We start from the raw sequence: 15,253 nt of genomic DNA, 5'->3' as shown, positions 1-15,253 counted from the left end.
CACCTCAAAATTTCCCGTTTTCACTGGTGCAGGAGATTCACTGGCAGCCAGCTACGCACATTAGTGCTTCCATACTCGTATACTGTTGAGTAAGTAAACCCTCCTAATAAATGTAACTTATTTTGCAATAAATAAAGTTACAAACTGTGGCTGAGTAAATAATTACATAGCGTTGGGGGTTACGGTTGCGAGAGGCAGGCCAATAAAGACCTGGGACGTGGTCATGGAGTGTGGCTTCAGGGATAAGGAACTACGAGTAATTAGGGAGACTGCTAGAGCGAGCAGCGTGAAGAGCCGCCATTGGATGACCATTGGAGTAATACGCAAAAATTCTAAAGGCACTAAAAGTGTGAATTGTGACGATGAAAGTGAACAAAGATATGGAGAGAGAAAATCGATTATTTATACTGTGCATGGGTGATGAAATAATGTGAAAAAATATTAGTAAACAGGCACAAATGGTTGATATTAGGATTAACAAAAAAAGACTGCAGTACGAAAACAGCAAGATAGTGTGAAAGGAAGACAAGTAAATGTCAGGAAACAGAGGTTGAAACTGAATGGAAAAATAATGTAACCCCCCCCCCAGTAACTATTGACGTAGAATATGAGTAAAAAAGAATGAATTTGGGAGAGAATAGCCCCCTCCCCCCCTCTCTCTCTCTCTCTCTCTCTCTCTCTCTCACACCCGCCTTTGCTTTTGTTGAACTTTAATGTTACATGTTTACGGTACTTATTTCATGACTTCCCTTTTCTTCATATTACAGAAAGTTTGACTTCCTTTAATTACCATTCTTTCTATTTGCCTTCCAATATTTGTTTCAAAATTGTTCTTTATTCTCTCGTTTTATTTCTAAATCTTGGTCCTTCGTCGCCATCCATAGTTTCTCTTTTTCCATGCATATTATTAATATAACATGAGAACCATGTAAAGATTGAGAGTATATACAAGTACTTTTTACTGGTGTGTGTGTGTGTGTGTGTGTGTGTGTGTGTGTGTGTGTGTGTGTGTGTGTGTGTGCGCGCGTGTGTGTGTGTGCGCGCGCGCTAGTTGCTTTCTTCAGAGAGTTTTAATGTGCTCCTTCCCAATTTCATATCCCGTGTCCAAGATAACTGGTTGGTCATATTATGTTATATTGAAATTTTATGGATACTCTCGAATTGGAATAAGAAATAGAGGAGGAGAGAAGGGGACAAGAGAAAGACTTAAAAGTACGAAAGGGACGGAAGTCAGAGAGAAATTAATACTACCATAACTACAGCTGAAAGTATATGAAATATGTAGGATTATTCACACACACTTACACATATAGATGCATAGATAGATACAGACAAACAGGTAGATAGAGAGATAGACAGACAGACAGGCAGACAGACAGATAGGTAGATAGATGGATAGATAGAGATGCCTCAGTCTACTATTTCCCATCCATCTACTCCCGGAATTTCGAGATTTCCACCAGTTAAACGTATTTTCGGCGGGGCGTTATCGTGTAACTGCGGCATGATTGCCATTCCAGCGAAATGGATGAGGAGACGGGCGCTAAAAATAGTGAGAAAAAATAATGGTTCATGCGCACGACTGCTGGGGATGGAATTTCAGTTGTTGTTTGCATATGGGGAGGTGTATGTTTCAATTTCTCTCTCTCTCTCTCTCTCTCTCTCTCTCTCTCTCTCTCTCTCTGCTGTTTCCCTTTTTCCCTAATCATCGGGCCACTACCCCCTCTTCATTCCCCCCCCCCCAGTTGTGCAGGCCACTGAGTGAGATGGAAATGGGAGAATCATATTTTACATCAAAGTCTCCCTCTTATTTCTCTTTATATTCAGGTTTCCATAGGTATGCTTTATTCTATTGTTTTATGTATTCTTATTACGGGTTGCTTCTAATAACTTTATTATTGGTGGCCTTAAAATCAATTACCGTATCCTGCGAGAGATTTGACGTGGACTGTGAGTAAAAGAAGGATGCTGTGATTGATGATTCGTGCGGATCATTATTCTTACCAGTGGATGGGACAGTCCTTCGAAATCCATTAGTCTCTGTGAAGTCTCCAATCAGTCATTTCCTTCGCCTTCTAGCCTACAGCACCGCAATTTCATCTGACGTAGTCCATATTATAAAAGTACCTCATTTTCAAGCCTTTTGTGTGGTAGAACATCATTTAGTTATTATATTGCAATAGATCCAGACGATTTAGTAAGGCGAGAAATACATCTGCTATAATAATGGTCATGCAGCAGATATCAGGATCAGTAACTGGATGCCTGACATTACCGTGGGTCCATTGTATAACTGAGGGTTTTCCGTGCCGTGATTTTGATGGGTAGGCAAGAAGGGAATGATACATCTGACTTTCTCGTGACGCTGTTGGAAGCAGGTGTGGAGAGGGAGATATATTTATCCCTCTTCTCTCCCTTCCCCTCCTCACCTTCCCTCTTCCTCCAGTTGTCAGCCTGATTTCTTAACGCCTCGCTGCCTGGAGACCAGACCAGACAAGTAAATAGGATTTATACTCTCTCTCTCTCTCTCTCTCTCTCTCTCTCTCTCTCTCTCTCCATATGCAGGAATATAAATAGACTATAATACATATCTTACTTGACCTGTAATGCCATTCTCTGATACAAGCTTGCTGATTTAATGTTGTTCATTATACAGCAAACAGCCCCTCCCCTTTATCAAAAAGGCCTTCTGTTAAGTTTTTCTTTGGGTTTTGAGCAAAGAAAATTAAATTGTACAACGCAGATTTAATGTACAATCCTTACCGTGTAGCGGGTTGCTTTACTTCTTTTGGGATGTGGGTGTGGGGGTGAAGAGATTTTAGGACATACATCACCCCTTTGTTTTCGTATGCAGAAGATTATTTGCCGGCACATATTTACATTTCTTTTTCCCCTTTGCAAGCAAGATTCGTACATGCTAAGTTATAATTCACCACTTGTATTCATTACTTGTCTTTTAAATAATGCTAAATGATTAAATTTACAGTACTTCTTGCTATATCCCTGTACATTCGTCTGTTAATGGTGTTTCCTTCATTATTATCCATATTATTATTTGTATATACTTCGCAGTGGGATCACATACTGCACCCGTTCTCCATGTTCTGCGCCAGTAGAGTTTTGCTGTGGTCATAACTTCCGTTTTTCCATAATGTTCTTCAGTCAGACTTTGTTCTCCATTCCCAGGCTCTGATTAACTTCTTTATCTCCCTCTTCTGTTACTCTGTTTTCCTTTTTCTCTCTCGCGTCACGTTTCTGTCTGTTTTCTCTTTACTTTTACTTCTTTCTGTAATTATTTCTCATTATTCCCTTCAGTTTCTTCTACTTCTTTCTTTTACTTTCTTCGGGACGCCATATTGCTTTCATCGTCTCTTATGCATCGGCTCCTATTTTCTTCCCTTCCGTTTATCTTACCCTTCCCACTCCCCCCCTTCTCTCTAACATCTCTCATTTTCCTTAACCTCCACCCTTCTCCTCTTCCGTCGCCATTATCATTTATCACAGACATATCTTTCCCTCATAATGCTTGTTTCATTCCTCTTTTTCTTCTCCATTCCCCGTTGTTCCTTTCTTCATCTTCTACGTAACTGTCTTCTGTTTCCTCCACTCGTTACTTTTATACCTCCTTTACTCCCTTCCTTCCTTTCCTTAACACTCTCTTTCAGCTTTACGTTTCTCATCACCCAGTTTTGTCGTGTGTCGCCACTCCTCATGTATCCTCCTCGTTGATCTTTCACTGTTCTTTCACGTGTCGTTCCTTCCTCATTCTACCAAGCTTCAGTCTGTCTCCGTCCTAGCTGCTGCTGTTTTTCCTTTCTTCCTTCCCCTTTCCTCTTTTCTTCTGCCTTTGCTCTATCTCCTCCTCCACATAACTCGATAATGCAGACTCTTGGAATCTCCTGTTCTCCAGCACCTGAATTTAGGGGCTCAAGTCAGGCCTCGTCTTGGGTTGTTTGTGCTCAAGTGTTTGTGTGTCTCTGTTCCTGTGGCTGTGTGTTTGTGCTCCTGTGTTTGTGGGTTTGTGCTCGTGTATGTGTTTTTGATGTAGTGTGTTATGTGCTTGTGGAATTTCGTATTTGTGCTCGTGTCTGTGTGTTCGTGTGAATGTTTGTGGAGCTGTGTTTGCGCTCCACTGTCTGTGTATTTGGGATTCTGTGTTTGTGTGTTTTTGCTCCAGTATCCACTGTATGTGTTTTTAGAACTTTTTGATTGGGACCGCGGTAACTATTTTCAAGTTAGTGCGTTTGAGAGTGTATTTGAGTTTGCTTGCGTTTCCAGTTAAGCGGAATATAAATAAGTAAATAAATAAATAAAATAAATAAATTAATTAATTAGTGTATAAATAGTTTTCTGTGACTGAATCTGGTTATTACAATATGTGCATGTGATTCAGAATTATTTAATGACTGCATTTATGTGTGAATGCATTTTATTTTTTGCAGTTATTATTGATATCACAGTTATCCTTCTTTATGTAATCTCTGATTACTTTGTGATTGAATGTGGTTCTTAATGTCAGTGTCCTTAATTGTTTCTGCATGTTTTGTTCACAGTTTTCACGATTACAATTGTTTCTATAATTACTCCTGCTCCTGTGATTGTCGCAACTTCAGATCATCATCATGAATGGTCTTGCAGTGAACCAGTCCTGTACTGTTTGTGATGCTTTGTCGCTTTGTTTGTAACAGTTTTCCATTTTGTGTATGTGTGTGTGTGTGTGTGTGTGTGTGTGTGTGTGTGTGTGTGTGTGTGTGTATGTGTGTGTGTGTGTGTGTGTGTGTGTGTGTGTGTGTGTGTGCATCATAGAACACTTTTTTTTTTTCCTTACCTGGGGCGTAAAGACCTGGGTTAAGGCTGCTTTACTGGTCCCGACATTTAAGGCAAGAGTAATCAGTGGCCCTTCCCTGAGTGGCTTTAGTGATTAATAAACCCCAGCCACCCTCAAATGCTAACCCTTATAAACCACATCCTGTTTGAGGGACTGAACCCACAAGACCTCCAGTTTTCTACTTGGTTGTGTGGTGTAATAAATGGCTTCTTGATTTATATTAAACCACTTGCCTTGTCACCCAGTGTAGAGTCACCTGCAAGTTGGACCACATTTGAGGAGATTAAGGTGCAGTGGGAAAAATAAATCTCTGAGAAAGAAGTGTTAGGGAGTGTGCCAGGACAACGAGAATACACATCAGTGTCTGGGCGTTGAACCGTATATTCGTAAGCTTGGCAGGATTTATTCACTTTCCCGTTGTTATTTATTTCGCATATTACTTTTCATGCTTATTTTTAGAGAAACAGTACAATACACAAAAATAATGACAGGCATTGTATTGTCGCTTTGCAAAACAATAATATGGTGCAGTAAACGAAGGGCAGGGTCGACCTCCGACGCGCCAGCTGACCAGCATCACCATCCCGACACAGCTAAGCGGGATGGGAAAAGATGTGGCAGCTGGAACGTCTATTTTACAACGTGAACCTCATTTTTAGTAACTGCGGCAATAGTTGATTGCTTTACCCCGCTATTAAATATAAAGAAGTATGAATGTCCTGGTGTTAACAAAAACTGTAATTAAATGACTTTGTAACTGTTATCTCAGTTCCTTTTTTTAAGCATTATCGTCGCCACATCTATATATCATCCTGAAGCATAAGTAAAGCATGGCAAAAGTGGTAGAATGACCTCCTTTACTAACTTTCAGTTGAATGAAAATGTACAGCGTTAGTTACAATGTAATAACAGAGATTATGCATCCATGATAGGGTAAGGGTGTTTCAGACATAATAAGTCACTGAGGGGAAATATATCCTAAGACGTCTGCCAGGCCAACGAGCATACAGGCCAGCGTCTAAGCACTGACTTGTATTCTTTTAGGAACGTGAGAGATTCCATCGCCTCTTCCTCTGTGATAATGCTTAGATGAAGGGGCATCTGTAGGAGGGACTCGTTTAGACTGTGTCGCCTAAGGTTTTTCAGTGGTTCAATTAGCAACCTCCATTTGCTACGTCAGTTTAGCTCCCTAATGATTTTCACATACAAGATGGTTCACTCAAGCGAAGCCCAATATCGTGCTTCACTGTTGGTTCCTAAAGGTTTTCACACCGAAGATGTTTCACTCTAGGGAAGCTTCATTTGGCCTCCCATCGATCTAGAACTTATGTACTGTACTTGTTTTGCATTTTCACCATAGTTTTACTTGATGCTACTTATGACGTGCCAGTGATAAGACTGTTGCACGAATTAAAAAAAAAAAAAGCGATAATTAGCACAGTAAAAGATAAAAGAGAACAGACGCCGAAGACTTGTCCTCTGTCCCGCCGCATGGCAAGCATCATCGACCGAGCTCAGCCACACGGGCAAAACAAAGATCTCACAACTGGAGCTGATAATGGAGAATCCAAGAGTCATTACTGATTACATGTTACCAGTTGGCTGTTCTTAGGATGTGGTGACAAGTAGTTGCATAACATCACTATTAAATTTTCAGTTGTGAAGTTTTATACACATAGGTCCCTATTAAATTGATAGTTGCAAAACTCTACCCGATTGTACCAGTAATCCTGTATGGAATGGTTCTTTACGTGAAACATTATCATTAGATTATATCCATAAGTCACCCCAAAGTAAAAGATAACAGATATTATGGAAGTAGCTGTCTATGGAAGTACTTGAGACAATTATATTCTGTTGTCTCATATACAGGGCAGTAAAGTCAACCGATTACATCAGTGCTCTCACAAGGCGTCCCTCTTCAGCACCAGACTTCCTAGCACTTATTCTGGACTTTTCTTGTTATGTGTGTCCTTCATATTTAACTCGCTTTCTGTGTCAGTCTGTCTTTAACACGATATTTTGTGGTTTAAAATGTCTTCCTTTTTCCTTCTTACCAGTTTCATCTTTGCCTTATACTTATGTCCTTCTCTCTAACATATTTATTTTCAGTCGTCTTTTTTTTTTAGGGTTAATGGGAGGGGGCTGTTTCTTTTCTGGTGTCGTTCTCCTTTGTTTCTCTTTTCTCTGCTCCTTATTTTTTTCCCATTTATCCATTATCTTTTTCCTATACCTTACCTTTCCATTTTCCTCTGTTTCATCCCATCTTTCCTTGACTGTTTTCATTCTTTCATCTCACTTTACCTTCCTTTTCCTTTCCCTCATAATTTTGCTTTTTTCTGCATCCATCCTTTCACTGATCTGCCCCACATCACCTGTCCTTTCCTTGCCTTACCCTGATTCTTCTACATTGCAGTTTATGTTTTTATATAAGGTCTGTGTCTCTCGTCTCTGCTTACCATTACTCTGCCTCTCTTGCCTTAGTGCCTACTCCTGCCCTGCGCCTTTAAGTTCTGTTCCTTTAATTTATCACATGTTCGCTCAAAGCACCTGCCGTCATGGCCCTCATCCATTCTCTGTCTTCTCCACCCAGCTCTTTATAATGTTTCTTTTCTTCCTTCTTTCTCTTTGTCCCTTCCCCACTTCAATAATATCTTCTTCCAGTAGACTCTTCTGTCACTCATACTCTGCTCTTTCTCATTTATCTGTCATTCATTCATTTTTGCGCTCTCCCTAGCTCCTTCCTCTTCTTTATGACCCTCCATCTACCCTCGTTAAAATATTGAAGAAATCCTTACTCCTCAGAGATTGGGAAAGATAGACACAGCTCTATTTTACTATATTTAGGTCGGGGTCAAATGAGTCTGTTTTTGTTTAAAGAGTATCCGGTTTCTAACAATTATTCGATCAGATTTTGTCCCATCATTTGTTCATATAAATAATAAGAGAAAATGTGAATTGGGTTAGGTATGGCTATATAACAGTAAAATAAAAAGGATACTGTCCTCTACGCTTCCTTTGCTCCTCGTCCTCTTTCCTCCCAACCCTGTCCAGGACCCAAGCTCACAAGAATTTCCGCTTTAATAATAATGAACTCACAAAATATTCTGTCATATTCTGCCGCGGACACAGGTGAAACGATAACATAAAACAGATAAGCATCACGAGCACAGCTGGGCGAGGGGAACACGCCTCTATTTTACCAGAAAGGGCTATCAGCCTAACAGTGTACAGACTGATAAAAGATGAGATGTTTGGGGTAGAGAGTAGAAGGAAACGAGAAGTGAGGGAAAAAGGCGGTGATTACTAATGAATGCCAGTATCTTAGGAGAAATGATTAAACCTTTCGCAACAGTGAATTAGTTTGCATATTCCACAGACTAGCACTAGATATTATTTAAGTTGTGAAAGAATTCTAGCTGGGAGCGGGTTATTGAAAGCGATATCTAACGCCCCCAGTTCTAGTTGTCTATCCTGCGCTGAATAAAACTGTTTTTAGACTGTAGGAATAAATTAAAAAAAGAAAAAAGGGACAGCTAGATTCAGGTGGTTAAGGGAGAGTATGTGCGAGAAAGTACCGGAGACTCTGGGTGTGAAGGAAGGATAGCATGAGAGAACGTGGATATAACGAGCGTATGAGATGTAAATAATGTATTAAGTCAAATTTAAAACTTTTCCATGATCATTAAATTTTCATGTAGTTAATTTTCATTTATATATATGTACTTAATCCCAGATCTCCCTTCTAAACTTCCCTACTCCACCCACACGCATGCATGCCTACATAAAAAACAAAGGAATAAGAGAAACGTAACTAACAGTGAATTTATGATCCATCATTCAGAAAAACACAACGTACTTTGCCTTGTGTTCCCCTCAGTGTAGCATTTTTTTTCACTCAGATCATTTCCCAAGGGATAACTGAAAATTGTGGCCACTCCTACATGAATCGTTACCTTACCTGGAACTCGGGACGATAGAAAAAGTTGCTGATCATCAATCATGTTAGCAGTGGAGAAGGCACAATGAGAGAGGAGGGAATGATTGAAGGTGGACGTGAAAAATGTTCTCTCAGCAATGAAGAAGAAAGATGAGGGCTGGATGATGCAAATTGAGCATGATATTAGTCTAAGCCAAGCCTCTGTAATGTCATATCTGGAATTTTGAATTAAGGAAAGTTTCCGTAACGCCTAGCTATGTATTTGTTGTGGTGGTAATCATGAAGGAGGTCCCTGTGGTCCCCGATGTGTGGCTTAGTATGGAGGAAGGCGGGCTGTGGTAATTGGTGAGAGGGCCTCAGAGCGCACCCTCACCCGCACCCTTGCACCCATGACTTACATCACACCCACCTCTTGCCCATCTCCCCCTGCCTCGCCTCACTTTGCGCACGCGACACACCACCACTGCACCTAGTAGCAGCATATCACCTCATTTTTAAAAATACTTTCAGACAATCACCACCTTATGCTATATTCTTGTAGTAATATATATATATGGCTGTTTCCCCCTAGTTGTTTATTTACTAATCGTAAGATTTAAGTCATTTTGCATTTGTGATCTCGCTTCTAATTCACCTTGCAAGCAACTTTTCTTAGTCACTCACTTCTGGTCGCATGTCAGTGTCTTGCACTCTCGCTACGTTTTTGTAAGCCATTATTTTGCACTGAGCACATTATTCCCCTCCCTTCGGTGCCTCTCAACCCTATATATTAATTATTTCATTGTCCTTTGTTTCTGGTCTTCTTCAAACGCTGCTCACTCAAAAACCCATATAAACGTTCCAGTCGTGGAATCAAACAGTATATATCTGATGCTAACTTCAGAATTAAAATGAATCCTCCCGATAATAAATGGATCACAGAATACTGGATTTAATCTGCCCATACTGCTAGGCACAAACGGATCTTATTCTTACTGAAAAAAAAAAAAAAAAAAAAGATAATGAGCAGTCTGATTAACAGTATGTTCCTTGGCTTCAGCAACAAGGAAATATTTCATGTATTAATATACCTTGTGGCTTCATCAACAAGAAAATGTTAATATATTAGTAACAGAAATGACTAAAAGCGCGACAAGAATATGGGGCAAAATTCGACATGATACCAACATAACTGAAACATTTATACTGTATTATCCGGGTATTATTGCCTAATTTTAGGAATTTACCAAATAACTTGTAATGCAGTTCTGTCGAATCCAACATGTCTGACTCACTTCTTTACCAGCGCTTGTTTTCTTGCACAACAAATAATTTCATCACTCATTACCTCTTCACACCTACGTTCCCCTCAGTCCTGTACTCTGTCCATCCCCCCTTCTCCCCACCCTTCCCGCCGCAACCACTAAACCACATCCACTACCCACCTCATTACTCAACCACGGAAGAGCTCTTCTCATTCCCACTAATTACTTCCGTGTTCTGGTGCCCTTCCTCGGACCCTTACGCTTGTTTTTTTTTTTTTTTCTTTTTACCAAACTCGGTAGTGAAACTGGCTCTGTTGTCAGTTTGCCTGTCAGTCTGTTTTTTTTTTTAATGCTAGGAAGAAGGAACCAAAGGCCACGAGCCCTCAATAACAGTTCCTTCCAAGAGAAAAACACAGGAGAGATCCAAATTCAAGATCCGATCATTGCGAGATGCCTGGACACACTGCGTTTGAAAGACTGAGATCCTAGCTAGCAGGAAATACAGACAGAGGGAGACAGTTCCAGAGTTGACCTGTTGCATGAAAGAAGAACTGGGAGTAACGGTTAACTCTTGCATTAGAGAGTTGGACAGAAAAGTGATGGGAGTTTGCTGCTAGACGGGTGCTACGCGCTCGTCGTAGAGGTGAAGGGATGCAAGCAGACGGTTCAGAAGAGCAGTGAAAAGAGATAAAGATGCAGCAATGCGGCGAAGAAACAGAGGTTGAAGGGAACCAGTAAGAGGAGGAGAGTTACTGAGACGAAAAGCCTGTTTCTCTTAGCACGATATCTTCGTAACTGCTAAAGATATCTTCACAAAATTTTACAGATGTGTAGTAGGGATGAAAATCTCGGACGAGTTCGAAATTGGTGAAACTGGGTCAAGGTCAAGGTCACACACCAGCTCGCGGCTGGTGTGATTCTCTCCTGTGGGGGGGAGCTCTAGTTTTTTTAGTTACTACATTTATTTATTTATTATTTCAGTTTGATGGGTTCTAATTCAGTTTCAGCTACTGTTCCTCTGATGTTGAAGATATTGCCATTGCAGTGTGTGTGTGTGTGTGTGTGTGTGTGTGTGTGTGTGTGTGTGTGTGTGCGTGTGCGTGCAGCTCAAAATTTCATGCTACTGAGGAAATGTAGCGTTCCGTTACTTAATGATTTACGGCTGCAATACGTTTTGATCAGATACTGGTGTTCTGGTACGAAAAACTGATGATCGAGAGAATTTGACAGCTAATCCACTTGATCAGCATATTATGCAAGATCTGTGTGTATTTCGAGGGGGGGGGAGATACATTTTTGAGACACGCTCTGCATGAAAGCTAAAAGTAGTGTGATCTGTTAATGAATAGTTAAATGATATCTGTTTGGAAATAAATGATGCATATGTCTTTGATGAATTAGGTCCCTTTCTCTGTCTTCATCTGTTCGAGTGAATTAAACAACACATCTCCCGGCCTGTTTGATGCCGCCTTGCTGAAATTAATGTCTTTTCATGTTTATGTTCACTGAGACTATATTACAATATTTAGATGATTAATATTACAAGTATCAGTTTTTGACATTGTTATTCTTAGTATTTTTACACATATACTTTTCTTCTTCTTATATATATATATATATATATATATATATATATATATATATATATATATATATATATATATATATATATATATATATAAAATCTTTTTGTCCATCACCTTTTCCATGTCCCTTGCCCACAGTGGCTTGTTTTACGTTAGGCTATTACATCCTTCTTATTAGCTTACCCGTCGTTCAGTAATGTGTTGTATCTTACTTTTTCTTCTCGTAGTCGCCCCATCACATCAGTTTTCAGGTCTCTTTTTGTAATCCTCATTTCTTCATATGCCCGTTATTTTCTCACTTTCCTTACCTTAAACTTTCTCCAGTAACTTCATCCCTTTTTCCCCGCTTCCATCTTTTTCCTGCCCATGAAGAGCCTCCCTCCTGTCCCTTCGCCTCTCTCCCTCACACCCATCCATCATCCAAACCCTCCCTAACCCAATTTTACGGCAACCTGACTATAGCACCCTCTTGCCCTGGCTGTCCCTTATGCTTCGCTCTTATCTTTCCTAGCTACCTGCCAGCCAGGTAATTTTCATTGCCTGTGTTTCTTAGTCCTTGCCTCTCCATTACTTCATTATAGTTTCCAAATATCCTTTCACTCCAGCTGCTATTCCACATGTCTCTTTGTACATTTCCACTCACGCTGTGATCCTCTATTCTGCCCTTCTGTTTTATTCTATTTCAAGAGTTCTCTTCTCCCTCCGTCATCCCCCACAGTTATTGTGGTCCCATTCCCAGTCGCCTCTCCCCTCTCTCACGCCTGACCTACTCCCTCACCTGCCCGTTAATAACCCTGAGTTTTGCCAGTACCCCATCTGTCACAACAGAGTGCGGAGAATAAAAGTGATTTTTATATAGGGTAGGGTGGATGATCTTTGGAAGGCCGACATATGCGTTCTCAGTATTTAAAAGTATTCTTCTAAGTTCTTGCAGGTATATTCTGGTTTGATATAATAATTTTACTATACAAATATTTAGTGGAGGTGAGGCAGGACCTTTCATTACTTGTTTGTACTAGCAGCATACTTTGTAATGTTTTCTGACACAGAACATCACATCTGACATACACATAAGTAGTACGTGACGTCATTTGACAGTTGGTGGTCATGTATCTGACTTCTTTATATTTGTCATCATTAAGTTGTGCATTTCTGGTTAATAACAGTTATGTTTGGAGTAAATTTTGAATATTATATTCACATGTGAGAATAATATGAAAATGCAATGCCCTCCGTTGCGAGCTGCTTAGTTGGGATTACTGCGGATATCCTAATTTTCTTTTAATATCATCATGCTTTAACTGATTTTCGAGTTGTTATGATCACTCCGAGTAAAACAAATTCAGCCTTTTATGATTTATTCTAAACCAGAAAACACTCAGAGCGCATGCCTCCGCCAATACCGTTGCCATTAAAAAGGATCCAGATCCGTGGATATGGGATCCAGATCCGTGGATATGGGATCCAGATCCGGATCCATCCCCATATTAAATCTATTCCTTTTTGATCCATGGCCTACCTTTCCACAAAATTTCATTGAAATTCACTCACAACTTTTGGAGATAGTATGCGGGGTACTCCAGATCCGTTTTCGGATCCGCCCCAAAATTTATTAATTTCTTCCATGGTCCGTGGCCCACCCATTCACAAAATTTCATCAAAATCCTTTCATAACTTTTTGAGTAATCCCGGATCCGCCTCAAAATTTAATAAATTCTTTCTATTGAGAAGTTTTGGAGATATTGTGCGGGATACTTCGAATCCGAATCCGGATCCACCCCCAAATTAAATATTTTCTTTCCTGGCCCATGGGCCATCCTTCCTCAGAATTTCATCAAAATCCTTTCATAGCTTTTTGAGTAAAATCCAGGCAACAGACAGACAAACAAACCAACGTGGGGTAAAACATAACCTTGGCGGAGGCAGTAATTTCACTCAGCTCGTGCTGTTTGCACAATATAGCTTGTGTTCAAGTTTTATTAGCCAACTTAATTTTTCGTTGACATCGTATGTGTCATTTCCACGTTCACACTTCATTAAGCTTTATATAGAAGCTCCCACCTCATCCCAGGCTTCGTATACCCCTCGTTATCTCTCTTTGTATGCTTCTCGAAAACTCCTCCCCTCCAGTTCCTTTATACCTTCCTTACTATCTCCTGCTGTTCACTGCATTGTCAGCCTTCCTTTCCATCTCTCGACCTCTCCTCCTCTCAGCATCTGACATCTCTCATGTCTGCCTGCACTTCTGCCTGCCAGCCTCCATAAACAACCCCCAGTTCAGACATCAATGCTTCAATTTGCCCCGGCCAGGTGAGAAGTGCTGCTATTACAGGCAGGACGACCTAGTTGTCGCAAAGAACAAAAAAAGAACGCCAGCAAACAAGCAGGAAAATGGGAGGCCACGCATAAGGACTTTCATTTTTATTTTGGTCAGAAATCTTTTTTTTTTTTTGTACAAAGACATTAGGATTGCATATAAGGTTCTTAACACCATGGGAGATACGAAGTTTTCGTACTACTTTGAAAAAAAAAAAAAAAACTTTCCTCTTGGTGTACAAAAATATCAAAGGAGAAAGAATGCAAATAATCGTAAAGTAGCGAATGGAAGCTGAAGAAAAAAGGAGGGGAATAAAAGAAGTTACACCAGTTATACCCTCATCTTAATTCTGTCTTCCATGCATAAGTGAGTTGAGGAGATTCAGTTTAGGGCATCCAGATCCTCTCGAGGCTCACAGCACGGGCGAAGGAGACTCCAGCACCATCTGTCTCCTGTGTTAATGAGCCACGGGACTGTGTGCACCACAAGTGAAGGGCAGTGGGGTCGCCACATCGCTATCCCAAACAAGAAGTGAGGCTTACTGTCCCTCAGTCCTGCTATTTTTTTTTTTTAACATGCAGTGCAATATTTTCCCTTTTCCTAAGAGCGAAATTTAAAGAATTAAACAGAGAAAGTGATCACTGGATGTCTAACGGAGATGCGGGAACCAAAAATGCGCTAATGGAAAAATAGTTAAAAATTGGAGAAGCCAAGGAATTTTCTAAAAAATGCAAAACAGTGACAAATCAGACCGACAGAGCCACAAAAACAGAAAAAAAGATAAAAATGCATAGAGAAATAAATATATAGAGAATATGTGGTAAAACGAGAGAGAGACAGAAAGGATGAGTTAGAGCGAGGACACTGAGGGAGGGAGTGCCCGTACAGTGGGGAGAGACGATTCATCATTTTTTTTATATCCAATATCGGCTGGTGATAAGAACATTCATCCCACGCGTAGACTGGAGAAATCCAGAATAGGAGACAGAATGAAGAGAATGACGGAAGAAAAGGAGGAAGGAAAAAGGAAAATGGTTCTGTTTTTTCATATTCCTTCTCCCACTTGCATTTCCCCCTACCTTTCCGGCGTTCACAATATTTCATCCTTCGCCAGTCTCGGCTGTTGACTCCCTGAACTGTTATTTCGCTAGCACTCAATTCGCATACTGCCCGCCCCGACCTCGCAGCACCACCACACAACATTTAACACCATTAGGCTTATCACAGTATCGCGTTAGACCAGTGGCATCCCGCAACACACCCACGCAACATCACACAGCACCGGGGACATCATATAATGCCATTTGACACAATGGCAAATTCACAACACCAGAGATA

The sequence above is a fragment of the Coenobita brevimanus genome, chromosome 13 (assembly GCF_032717465.1).
Source record: "Coenobita brevimanus isolate Jiangsu-jjx chromosome 13, ASM3271746v2, whole genome shotgun sequence".
NCBI classification, from domain to species: Eukaryota; Metazoa; Arthropoda; class Malacostraca; order Decapoda; family Coenobitidae; genus Coenobita; species Coenobita brevimanus.
This window is presented reverse-complemented; position numbering follows the sequence as displayed.